The 12,228-nt window shown below is 40.9% G+C and overlaps 1 protein-coding gene across 1 annotated transcript in view; it reads left to right on the top strand.

The window, feature by feature from the left end:
* Positions 1 to 12,228, top strand: part of pacrg (PARK2 co-regulated) — a 117,151-nt gene that overhangs the window by 6,281 nt on the left and 98,642 nt on the right. The gene's annotated exons all lie outside the window — the stretch shown is intronic.

Genomic DNA, 12,228 nt, shown 5'->3' with positions numbered 1-12,228 from the left:
CTGGGTTATTTGAAGAAGAGGGCTGAAGAGTTGAGTCATGGTAAAACAGGTTAAATTGGCAATGGACTCTGGAGGCCTGCTGGGGGTTCCATTACTATTGATCAACCACGGAGCCTAAAGGTCTTGAGTAGACACAGCACTACCTGACTTGGATATCTTACACTTTCACCATAACTTTTGACTTAGTTTACTTGCCTGCCTTGCTTTTTACCTTAAAAGCAGTGGAACAATAAAGTTTACCCAAAGAGAAGCACATTTTGAACGCAGTTTAAAGATGTTTTGATCCATGACATGTTACTAATTAGAAGTGACCATTTGTGGAATGGTATTTTTGCAACATTGCTTGGATCCACTAGAAACCAACATTTTATGTTTTCATCACACTGAAAATCCAGATTGCACCCAAGTATGAGTTAAGAAGAACTTAAAGAAGTGGTTTCTATGCTTTCTTCCTGTCAGGTATCAACAGATAGATTCGGCTAGAATTGATGGCATGCCATCTGAAGTATCTGTGACCTTTTCTTGTGTTTGAGGAAAACACCATCTGGAAACTTCAGTCAGATATGGAGTGGTACCTCCACAGCATTCTGTCATGACCTTATAGAAAGTGCTTGACTGGTTATGTCTATTATGTTTGCTTTCCTCTGAGGTTGGTTGACAATTACACTGGCCTCTGTGTTTGTTATGTTCTCCTTCAAGTCCTTGTAGCTTGCATTCTAATTAGGTGGTTTTTAATGGAGAATGTTTATTGCTCCTTACAGGGTCTCTGTTTTCTGCTCTCAAGTTAATTAGCCCTATGTCATATGATAACCAATGTAGAGGACATTTAGACCTACGCCTCTTCTATGAGCATTGTCCTTCCAGTAGCATAAGCAAGATTGAAGGGGCGTTGGCTTAATTATGTACTTGATTTAAGTCTCAGTCATATTAAAAGCACAGATGAAGATTATGGTCCTAAAACACTCACTCAAATGCACATTGTTTCGCACTCTAACATACACATTCTTTAATGCGCATTAATTCCTGGACATTTATTCTAACCTTGCTGAATCCTTACCAGAATCTCAAATAACTTTTAATATTAAGGATTCACATTGTGGTTACTTGAATTTCCCCCAGTCCACTACACAACACATTATCTGTAAATGAAGAGGATTTGGCATAAAAATCAATTTGTTCAATATGTTGGCATGTTTAACAAGCATTATTTTACAACTATTGCTATTGTGTTATTATTCTAACACTTCTGTAGAGCTGGCATTATTAACTTTGTTCTCAACAGTGCATCACAGCAGAGAAGGTAGGTTTATGTAGAGCATAGGAGAAGGGAGTGGGGAGGAGGCTTGTAAGAGCCTGAGCCTCGGAGGTGAAAGTGCTCTACAAAAGACGCTCTGGACTCAAACAGTGGTCTAGCCATCTAACCAGTCATATTAACACTGATTACTGTATAACATCACAGTAATTCCCCACAGGAAAGTTCCGCTTTATGGATACTTAATTTGCGGGATACAAATAAAATATGCGCAATTTTCGCAATCCTGCAGCGAAATTCAAGTCCTGATTAAACTGACGTGACATTAGCCATTTATTCACCTATCCTCCATCATTATCACCCATCAGACTCACTTGTCCTTGCTAGAGGAGAATGGGGCTTTCATAGTGGTCTAATCTGCCTGTGTTCAGCATGTGTTATACACTTCACTGCGGGGTCATACGTGGCAGCTCACATACTGCCGACATCAACATAAAGGGAACCAGTAGCAGAAAAATCAATGTATCTGACAAACGCTGTTGTTCCAATCCAATAATGCCAAATGGTGGCCTTTGTTTTGCTGCCTCCCACTTTGAAAATCTTTTAACATCACCATCAATGCAATAACATTGGCCTGACCTTTTGAATTTTGCTGACCAGCAAAGAGACCAAAATGGGTTGCATATCTTAAATTCCTCAAGGATAATTAAAGCTTCCACCATGTATTAGTGAAGCACAGCAAATGAACCCTGTTAGGAAATACTTTCTTAAGGGATTTGGGATGGTATGCCAGTGCAGACCATTGCCAACAACAATGAATGCATTCTAGAGTACACAGCTGCCTACATCATAGGAGGTTCTCCAGAGCTGTGCCCATTCTTTGCCCTGTGCCAAGGAAGTAAACCTGTAAACCCTTTAGGAATTTATGTAGTGTCTACATTCACTTCAGATTTTACTGAGGATTACTCTGCTATTTAGCTCATGTCTTGCATTCAGCTGAGTCAAAGTACTCCCATTCGGAGGCACGCTGGAGGCAATGGCTCCGCTGCAGCAGGCTGGAGAAGGCAGGGAAGGGGAAGAGCTGGAAGGCAAAAGTACTCTAATACTGTCAGAAATGATCCACATCACAATCTGAGCACCCCGCGCTCCAGCCACCTCTGCTCATTACCCTTTCTGTCCGGAAACACCAAGCAAATTCTACTAACGAGTGTTTGATCAACACGGCCTGCTGTGGCAGAGGGAGACAGGCAACCTGTTCGTGACTCATTCTCTGCGTCCCCCTTGTCTTTCTCTACCCCTTTCTCTCGCTCTCTCCCTCTCCTACTTTTTGCTCTGTCTCCTTTCCACTCCCTTAAGACAGAGGAGAACAAAGGGAGAGACAGAAGAAAAGCAAAATAACCTCTTAGCCCTTATCTGCAGAGCACACCAGAGCATGTCTGGCCTCAGACACTGCTTTGCCTGTCCTTTGAAGGCCTTCATCTCCCTTTGATTTCAGCCAAATGGTTCAGCACAGTGACAGATGCTCAACTTTCTATCTGTCACTGACACCCATCTTTTTAGTGTTGTAGGATCTAACTGACTTTGTATGGTCTGTCTGTTTGAATAAGGTTATGACATGGGTGCTTATGTGAGTTCTAATGTAAGAGATTGTGATAGATTTTTAGGTGAAATGGATTAAAAAAAAAAACCTGGCCAAATTTTGTATTAGCATTCTAGACATTACGTTAATTCTGTGATAGTGGGTGATTTAATGAGGAGCATTCCTTTGAGATGGGCCACAAAAAGGAATAAAATTCAAACAAAGTAGCGTCAGAAGGTAGATTTTACAGAGGAAATTAGAGTGAGTAGAGGAAAAAGATTGGAGAGTGAATACGATTCAGGAGGGAAAGGATGATGTAACCCACCTCTTAAATAGATGAGTGTTTAGTTTATGATTGAAGATGAAAGGGATTTTGCTGCTCTGACTGAACTTGGGGGTCATATTTAACTCTAGCATAAATAATAAGCAGCATTTCATTTTATGATTACTTTGGTGTGGTCTGTTGTTGATATATTTTGCGTCAGCTGTAAGCTTTATGCTCTGACAATGAGATGAGGTGTACTATCTGACTGGTATTGTAGCAAACTGCAGATTGACAGGTGAAGCAGATGGCCACCTGCCTAGAGCCAGGTCCCTCCTGTTAAAAGGGAGTTTTTCTTTGCCCCTGTTGCTATGAATGATATTGTAAAGAGTATGGCCTAAATGTGCTCTATACAAAATTTGCCCGGGGATAACTTCTGTTATGAATTGGAGCTATATAAATGATTCTGACTTGACTCTGACCAATGATTGTCAGGGGTGCGGGACAAGGGAAGTGACACATAAAGACTTGTACTTATAGCCTAGATGCCTATTCACTGTCAGAGCATCAACAACCTGCAATGCAGAGCAAGAGGTGCAGAAGTGAGAGAGGTGATTGGATAGATGGTTGGACTGGGAAGGCAGGGACTGATAAAACCAAAGTGAACATGTACTGTATGCCTTTGATATAAACCCTGCTCTCTGGGTAAACCAGCTCAGATGAGAGGGGTAAAGTGTTTTGGGCATGTCTGCATGTTTTCTTCTTTTTACTTGTTTGTGTGACCATATGCATGCGTGTATCTCTGTAAGTACCTCTCAGTAACTCAGCTAAAATTGAGAGAGCTGTTGCAGTGTGAGATTTGAATAATCTGTGAGTTGTCTGATTTCAAGGCATCCCATGAGCAAAATTACTTTTTTGATCTACTTTTTTTCTTTGTTTCTGAGGTTAATCTGAATGCTATCCTTACAGGAGGTCGCGATGCCAGACCTATGTTTTCAATATCATTCACACCTGGGAGTCTATGTTCAGTCTTAGTCTGTGGAGTAAACACATTTTGGATTAATAAACATTTTTGTTACATTGAAATGAGTAAAAGAAATAGTCATGTAGGACAGATAGTATGTGTGTCTGTGTTTTCATATGAATGAATGCATGAGAGGCTGGCTGTGTGCCTTGGACATCCTCTAGCAGGGATGTAGCCTTCAGTGTGCTATCCCTCTGTTTAATTTATGTAAAGGTCAAATTTCCGACCATGCCATGCTTTGATCTCTGCACGGTGTCTGTGAGCAAAGTTCTCGCATCATTTTTAACAGTCAGCCTGACAAGACTGATTTCCAGGAATGAAAGTAACAGAGTGAGTGTTTGATAAGACCAAGGCCTGGGGATCATTTTGCAATACATACCAATAACCTAGATAATGTTCATCACTGTTAAACAATACTCCCATATCTGAGGTGGAGCTTGTATGTCCTGACATATGTAGATTACTTCTCAGTCCACAGCTTCCCCAATTCCTTGGTATCTGCCAGTGCCTAGCTACCTGTGTCACTTGTATGGGTGGTGTGGTGTGAGGTGTGGTGAGGTTGCAGACTGTCCTATCTGTTCAGTGTGGCTGTCTGTGTCCACAGCTCTCTAGTGAAACCAATGGCCCCCTGCTGCCCTGGCTTTCTTCTTCTCCTATTTCTCCCCCTGTGGGCCTGTTGCTGCCAAATCAAATCTTCCATAGCTAACTAAAGTGTATGGCCACAACTTCACTCACCTAGTTGTCTCACTTTCCATCTATTCATTTCCTCCTCTGGTTCCATCCTGCTTGCCCACCTCAGCATCTTTTCTGACAGTTTTTTTTGTACTTGATCAGCTGTCTCCTTACAACCTACAAAACAAACATTTGTAACTTTAGCATGAGTTACCATTCTCAACTATAACTATCACTTCATGAGCACATTGAAAAAGTGCTGCTTTGGACTAATCTAATATTCTATGATTTCTTTTAATTAAATGTAATTATGAGGAAGTTTATTGATGACATCCATTTATATATCTTACAATATACTGAATAAAAAAATGCATGCCCATCACTTCACTCAGTTTTGACCATGTCATGTTTGTGTGCTCCTGCACTGTGTACATTGTATTCAGGTACGTCAGGCTTGCCAAATGGTCAACTAATTGACACTTAATTTCATATATTAAATTCTTATTTATAATGAATCGATAGTCAATTAATTGCTAACACCCCTAGTGAGCAGGTATATTCTTCTTTCTCAGCAGCAGTAGTGGCAACTAAGGCACGTTAGGGATGTGCTTTTCCTTTTGTGTCTCATTAATTTCATGGCCCAGCACAGTGTTTTAATATCATCAGGTGTCGTCACTCACTGGGGCTATAAAGACATCTTTGGATCAGTGTGTGCCCTGCTCTCTTAACAGACTGGACTAGAGGGTGTGGTTTGCTTTCTTTGCAAACACTCACATCATACATGATACACCTATTATTAGGTTGCAGAAAACTGGCTATAATTGGGTGAATGAAACTGTTAGTAATAAACAGGAAATGGAGAAAAAAAAAAAGTACAGTATTTAACCAGTCCTGCAAAGACTAGTCAGCAAGGGTGTATTGTACCACCCTCATTACCCTCAAAGCAGGTGTGGTTAACCAGGGGGGACTGGACTTAGGCCAGGTTAATGTCATTTGTTAATGATGTTATGCTGTTAAAAAACAGCGACGTACAGCGGGCTTGAGGCCACGTGCGTACAGGTGACGTTACTCATCCCCTCAACAGAGATTTTTTGCTTTCTGGCACCTACACCAGAGACAGTAACGTTACATTAACGCAGAGGTCAGGTGATGTTAACCGCCACCCCACTCCTGGTGTGAAACTGACTCAGAAATAATGAGATGTAAGTTTGTGGACTCTTTGCTGGAGACTTAGTTTCAATTATGGCTGAAGCTTGTAACTGAGGCTTACAGACTGTAAAAAAAATAAGCGCAACCACGATTGGCATCAAGTCCAGTCCCACATCAACGGTATGCAAAGCAAGTGAAATGAAGCACGTCATGAGTTTTCACCTTGTGACTTTATATTATTCACAATCTTTTGAGCTTTGTTGCTTCTATTATATGCTTGTGCTCTATAGATTTTATTGTAAACTACATTTGTTAAGGAAGTTAAAGATGTGTTGCTTATTACAGCTTGTAGTCGTGATGAAGTGTTCAATTATTTTGAGAAGATCCCTAAAATGGAGTTTAAACTAATTTCAGAATTCCTGCATATAATCTGTTTGAGTGTGGGTGTGTGTGAGAGAGTGAATGAATGAATGAAAAAATAAGTATATATGTGTCTGGACTGAGGGCAAGCTGGCTCCCACTCAGCTGTGCTGTGCTGTGCTGTGTAGTCCCCTATATTCAGCCCTACAGGCACCAAGCCAAGACAAATGGTAGCCTTGTGGTTGTTGGAACTGTACAAGTCTGTGTTGGTTGTATGTTTCATTTTTGTTTGTTGTTTGAAAATATCAAAAATTGTTAATAAACAGTTTTTGAAAACAATAATTTTGACAGCATTTACTTAAAATACGTTAAAAATACTTTTCATTTTGGTTCCTTTTACTCAATAAATAAACAATAAATATTAGCTACTTTCAGAATGTCACTTAAGTAGTATTCTAATTGGCGACTTTCACTTTTACTTGAGTCCTTTTCCACCAAGGTAACTGTACTTTTACTGAAGTATAGCTTTTTGGTTCTTTATCCAAGGCTGCTAGTTAACAGCTATGTCCCAAAGGGGTTTAACATGTGTTTATCACATGGTAAATGTATGGTATTTTTTGTGAGTAAAGACACACAATGGTGTTTGAAATGCATCTTGGTTTTAGTTCTACCATGTTAGTAAAGCAATGTGCAGGTTTCCTTGAAGTCTCGGTGCATGTGGTTTGCCATGCACTTTACAAGGAGTAAGAGTTAATATAGTCTGCCTTTGCCATGAAGGCTGATTCACTCTGTGCCATCATCTCAACTGTGGTTTGGTGATATGAATCAGCCAATAGGGTTCTGTAAGCAAAAGGCTGCCCTGCTGCCTGGGTGATAAGTGAGCCACACAGAGAAGATGGAAAATACTTCGAGCATTCTCACTCCCTCTCTTTCCCTCGTGCTGTCTTGCTCACTCTCTTCTGCTTACTCACACAGAGCCTTTTTCACTTGCACATTCTTACCTCAAACTTTTTCTATCACATCCTGTTACAGTCTTCCTGTGTCTATGCTATTCTTTTAAGTGATGGTGTTAAACTAGAGGAGACAGAAAACAGTAGGGGGTTCTTTTGAAACTTGAAGCTTCTTTTATAAGTTCTTTAAAGTTATCGCTCTTGCGCATAGTTCAATAGTAGATAGCTGTCACCGGTTTCATCCTTTTACCTTTGTACTGATATAAGGTATGTAGTGTCGTATTTGCCTAGTGGTGTCATCATTTTTTATTAAAATCATCCTGCTCTTCTGCAGGTGTGCAGTCAATATAGTTGATGCAAATCCCCCTGACACTGTAGCATTTGTGAGGCAGACCTATTGTGTCCTGTGAGCACTGAACAAAATACTTACCTTGCATCACTTTGGTTTTCTCAGCCAGTGAGGGCTCTTTAGTCATTTGTACCCATCTGACCTTGTCTTTCACAACAGGGCTAATTTCAGCACATAATGAAACTCATAGGCTGATTGCACTTCTTGCTGTTTGGTCATGAGAAATTAATGGAGTTCTGCACAAATATTGTAGATTTATTCTTCTGAAAGAAATCAGCCTCCCACCAGACTGTGTTTTGCCCCTCAGAGGTAATGAGTTGACAGAAAATCGTGCTGAATAACTGTTTGGACATGACCATATTGTAGGCATCCCCTAACAGCTTAAATACTCCAAAATGCTGTCTGTGTTTTGTTCATTTAAATGCAGGTTGAGAATAAAGCATACATCTCTAGCCCAGCCTGTATCCCCAGTGGGTAACGGGCAGGTAGCCGGTTGGGCTATGACAGAAAATGCCCTGTAAATATAGAGAGCTAATTTTTTTTTTTTGCCTGCTGCAGCAATGCGCATGCTGACCTTATCAGGAGAGCCTCAGCCTGTCTAGTCCATCCTCTGTGACTCACCTATCCCGCTCCCTCCTTCAGGAAAGGTGGCCTTCTGTACAGAGCTAGATTTCAATGACCTCAACCGAACACAGCTGTGAAAGGGGAGAGAGTGCAAGCAAGCTAGAGGGTGCCTAGCCCCTTTGCTGCCTCACTAAAAAGGTGATATAACACACCCATGTGCATTTGCACCCTTGCCCCCTCCTACAAATGCAAAGTAACAAAATTCATTTTTGCTTAGACAGACACAGGTGCGCAGAGCATTGATGGGAGATTGGTTAAAATGAAATGAGAGATTAATGAGGTTCTCGTCTGACCAAATGCAGTTGTGACGGTAATGCAGGGCTGACAATGAATTGGCATTTCCTCTCAATATATCTATCAGAAGTCTTCAGAGGTGTTTTGGGCTGACGGTATGGGGGCAGAGATATAGTGAGATGAGAGAGCGATGGAGCTGGAGGCCCAGGCACAGTGATGGATCACCTACATGCTGCAGCAGCCCTGCCATGCTGAACTCACCCTCAGAATTGATGAGCCACACCTCTTGTCTCTCTGTCTCCCTTTTCCTCTCATATCCACTATTTCTCCATCATCCTCCCCCATTCTCCATCTCTATTTATTGATTTCCTCTCTCTTTGTCTCTATTCCTTCTCATTCCATTTTTTTCCAGCTTCATCATGAGTTAGTCCCTCTCTGGCTGATTGCATTCTCCACCTTTATCCCACCTCTGCCTCTGTCTTAATTTCTTTCTTTCCATTTTTTCCTTTTGCCTTTTGACTATCCCACCCACCCCATGTGTCAACATCAAGCAGAAGAGCCATGGAAGTGCCATACTAATAAGGTTAGAGGGAGCATCTCTGTTTCTCAAGCTGACACCTTTATAAATGACAGGAGCATAAGGCCCTGCTTGTGTTCAATCACCTCTGCAGGGGCTCTACCATGGGGAGCTCAGCATGTTCAGTGTGCCAGTGTGTGTGTGTATGTGCGTGAGTGCATGTTTGTGTGTTATTGCCTCTGTGGGTCTTAGAGCAGCTAGGTTTACGGTGGAACTAGTTGGAGTGGACAACAGCATTAGGGAGGAAACAGATCTGGAGGCAGAATGAAGGCGAAGGAGAGAAATGACAGCCTGGAGCTCATCTGACCAGTACTGCCTTGTTATGACTCCCTGATGTGTACACCAGGGGCACACAAAACAGACACCTCCTCCCTTTATTGCCTTACACCACTTCTATCTCTGTTCTGTAGCCTGTCGCCTCACAGGCTCACTTTATGGCCTCAACTGTGGAGTGGGATGTTATCTGCTTGTATAGGTGTATGTGCTCCTTTTGTTTGTCTACTTCACTGTCTATGTTTATGCCATTGTTTTAGAAGAGGGATGAATTTTTGATAAGCTCTACTGCAAGAGCCTTTTTGTACCACTTCATGTGACAACACAGAGACCTTTGTGGCTATTCACACTAACATTTGTTGGGGTTGCGAACAGAGAGAGCACTGTGCAATGATACAAATGTGCTTGGCAGATTTGCAAAACAAAAAATTATGCCATGTGGTAGCTAACAGTACAGAAGACTCTTCAGCTTTAAGATTGCAAATTGTATGTAAAACACAAATCCTTGGCCATCTGTACAAGTTGTTCCTTACATTATGAATGTTTCTGAAATGAAATTATGTTTATGCTCTCTCTATAAATAAATGAATGCTTCTCAGAAACAAGGATACTAACTAGTACTTGCTAAGCAACATTAATACAATGTAGCTTGGTTGGTATAGGTATTAGCTTGTGGTTCTGTGATAGCAGTTTCTCTAAGTATGCAGGAGCTGTTCACCCAAATGTCTTGAATAGCAGAACACAAGCAGGGGGATCTTCAGAAGGCATCAGGAACCCAGCAGGTGATAATCTCTTCAAAATACTGTACTATTACAGTTCTTCTTACACTGCAAGGAACAGCAACCTACAAAAATGATGGAGAAAATGGCTTGTGTATTTGTCTTTTTCTATGGTGAGCAGGGCCACGGGAAATTTTGCCTTTTTTGCATGCTAGTATGTGACTCTTGGAGTGCAAGTGGTCATAACTGTAGTAAGCTTGCAACACCTCAGCCATGGAGACAGGCCATGGAATTGAGTGCAGCGTCATCATTCCTGACCATAAAAGCTGCTCAGCTAGTCAGTGCAGTCTGGGTTCATTCTCTCCCCGCTGCCCAGTTTGAGCTATTTTTAGTTTCCCGGTGCAGCATGGTTCAACTGCCGTTGTAGTCACCTGGATATGAGGGCTTTGTCACTCCTGCAGGCTAGAGCAGCACTGATCTTGCACATTTTACAGCTTTCTATTTCCACTGCTAGGACCACAAAACAATTCCTTCAGTGAGGGGACTCAACCGACAGAGAAAAGAGGGAAGACAAACAAATGATAATGGTATTTGTTGCATCTCAAAGACATATAAATATAAGCTAAAGATAAAGGGCTTTTTTTAAGAACTTACTGAATACTTTGGACAGAAACTGCATTCCCATGATCCAATCTGACTATAACTTGTAATGATGATCGAAAGATTGAAAAACTGAAATGATAATTGAAAAACTTCAAAGAAAACTAACATAAGGAAAACAAGAAGTCATTTCACCCTTTCATAAATACTATATACAGGGATGTACAAAAATAGTTTTTGTTTTGTCCATCATAATTAACCAGACCATTTAAACAAAAATGACATTCAAAAGAAGAGACATTGTTTAAAAATATACATATTAATCTGATAGCAGACATGCATTGTATATTATTTGTTGTGAAGGATTTCTTTTGTACTAGTACAGTAAGTGATAATGCAAAGTGTCTATTGTTGTGTTTTACATGCATTGTTAGTCACAGACATTTTGTTTGGGTCGTCTTTTTCCAGCAGGTATACAAACCTGTGCCTGTTAATTCAGCATAATATTATTCTGAATTCCCTGGCATGGTAAACAAGTGCTCCAAACGAATTCATTTGAAATGACTGAACCGTGATCCCATGGTGCATTAGGGCTGTTTAAATGCAGTCAGTGCTCAGACACACTCCTGTAGAGTACCCCATCATAGCTTCTTCCTTTTGTCTTGTTTCTCTTTAGCCTAGATATACTATCACCAGCTTCTCTATGTTCCATGCGCAGCTTAAACTTGAATCCATGTTACATCATTCCTTGGTGGCAGATTTACCGAGCTACTTTTGTGGTTCTAGGCTTTTCCATATTTATTTTTGAATTATGCAACAAACGGGCAACACTGATAAATGATGTAACATAAAAATCCAAAATACCGTTGGGTAGAATTATAGCAATACACTAAAACTTTTTTAAAATCTCTCAAATTGCACACCAATTTTGAGCAGTCATGCCCAAGATAACACATCTCAGTTCCACTTTGCGCTGCCTGTGGGCTGCTGTGGCAAAATTTTGTTTCTCAGTGGGTGGTAATCTGAGGATTAATGACAGCAACACATCTGCCAGTCATGTGGCAGTGCGACACAGATGGCGGAGGAAGCGCACATGGGAAATACTGGGAAAAGATAGGCTCCAACATTCTGTCATTTGTCCACTAAAACATGTTGTTTGCAAAGCTCTAATATTTTCAATCAAATAAATCCAAGCTCCTCGAGTGCATGAGTGGCTCCCACTTCAACAATCTCACCACAGGGTCTACACAGTGAAGTTTTAGTTACTTTGTCATTGGGCTATGAATGTGTCTTTGTAGGTATTTTTAGGGTAATTGGTCCTTTTGGGGCCTATGTATTAACTTTCAACAAATTAATACATCATTTTTTTGTAAGATTGAACAGTAGCACCAATCTATTTGTTCACATGGAAAACCATTAAAATGACAAATTATTTTTCCAACCCTAAAATCTTTGGTCCCTCTCTTATCCACTCCAATGTGTTGCTTTTACTCACATCTGTTGTATGTATACCACTACCAATGTCCCCCACAAACGTACCAGACACTGTGACGGATGCAAGAGGGGTCCCTTTGGCTTTCAGTGGCACAGTAATAGCACATATC

This window comes from Echeneis naucrates, chromosome 22, assembly GCF_900963305.1.
Source record: "Echeneis naucrates chromosome 22, fEcheNa1.1, whole genome shotgun sequence".
Taxonomy (NCBI): Eukaryota; Metazoa; Chordata; class Actinopteri; order Carangiformes; family Echeneidae; genus Echeneis; species Echeneis naucrates.
This window is presented reverse-complemented; position numbering and strand designations above follow the sequence as displayed.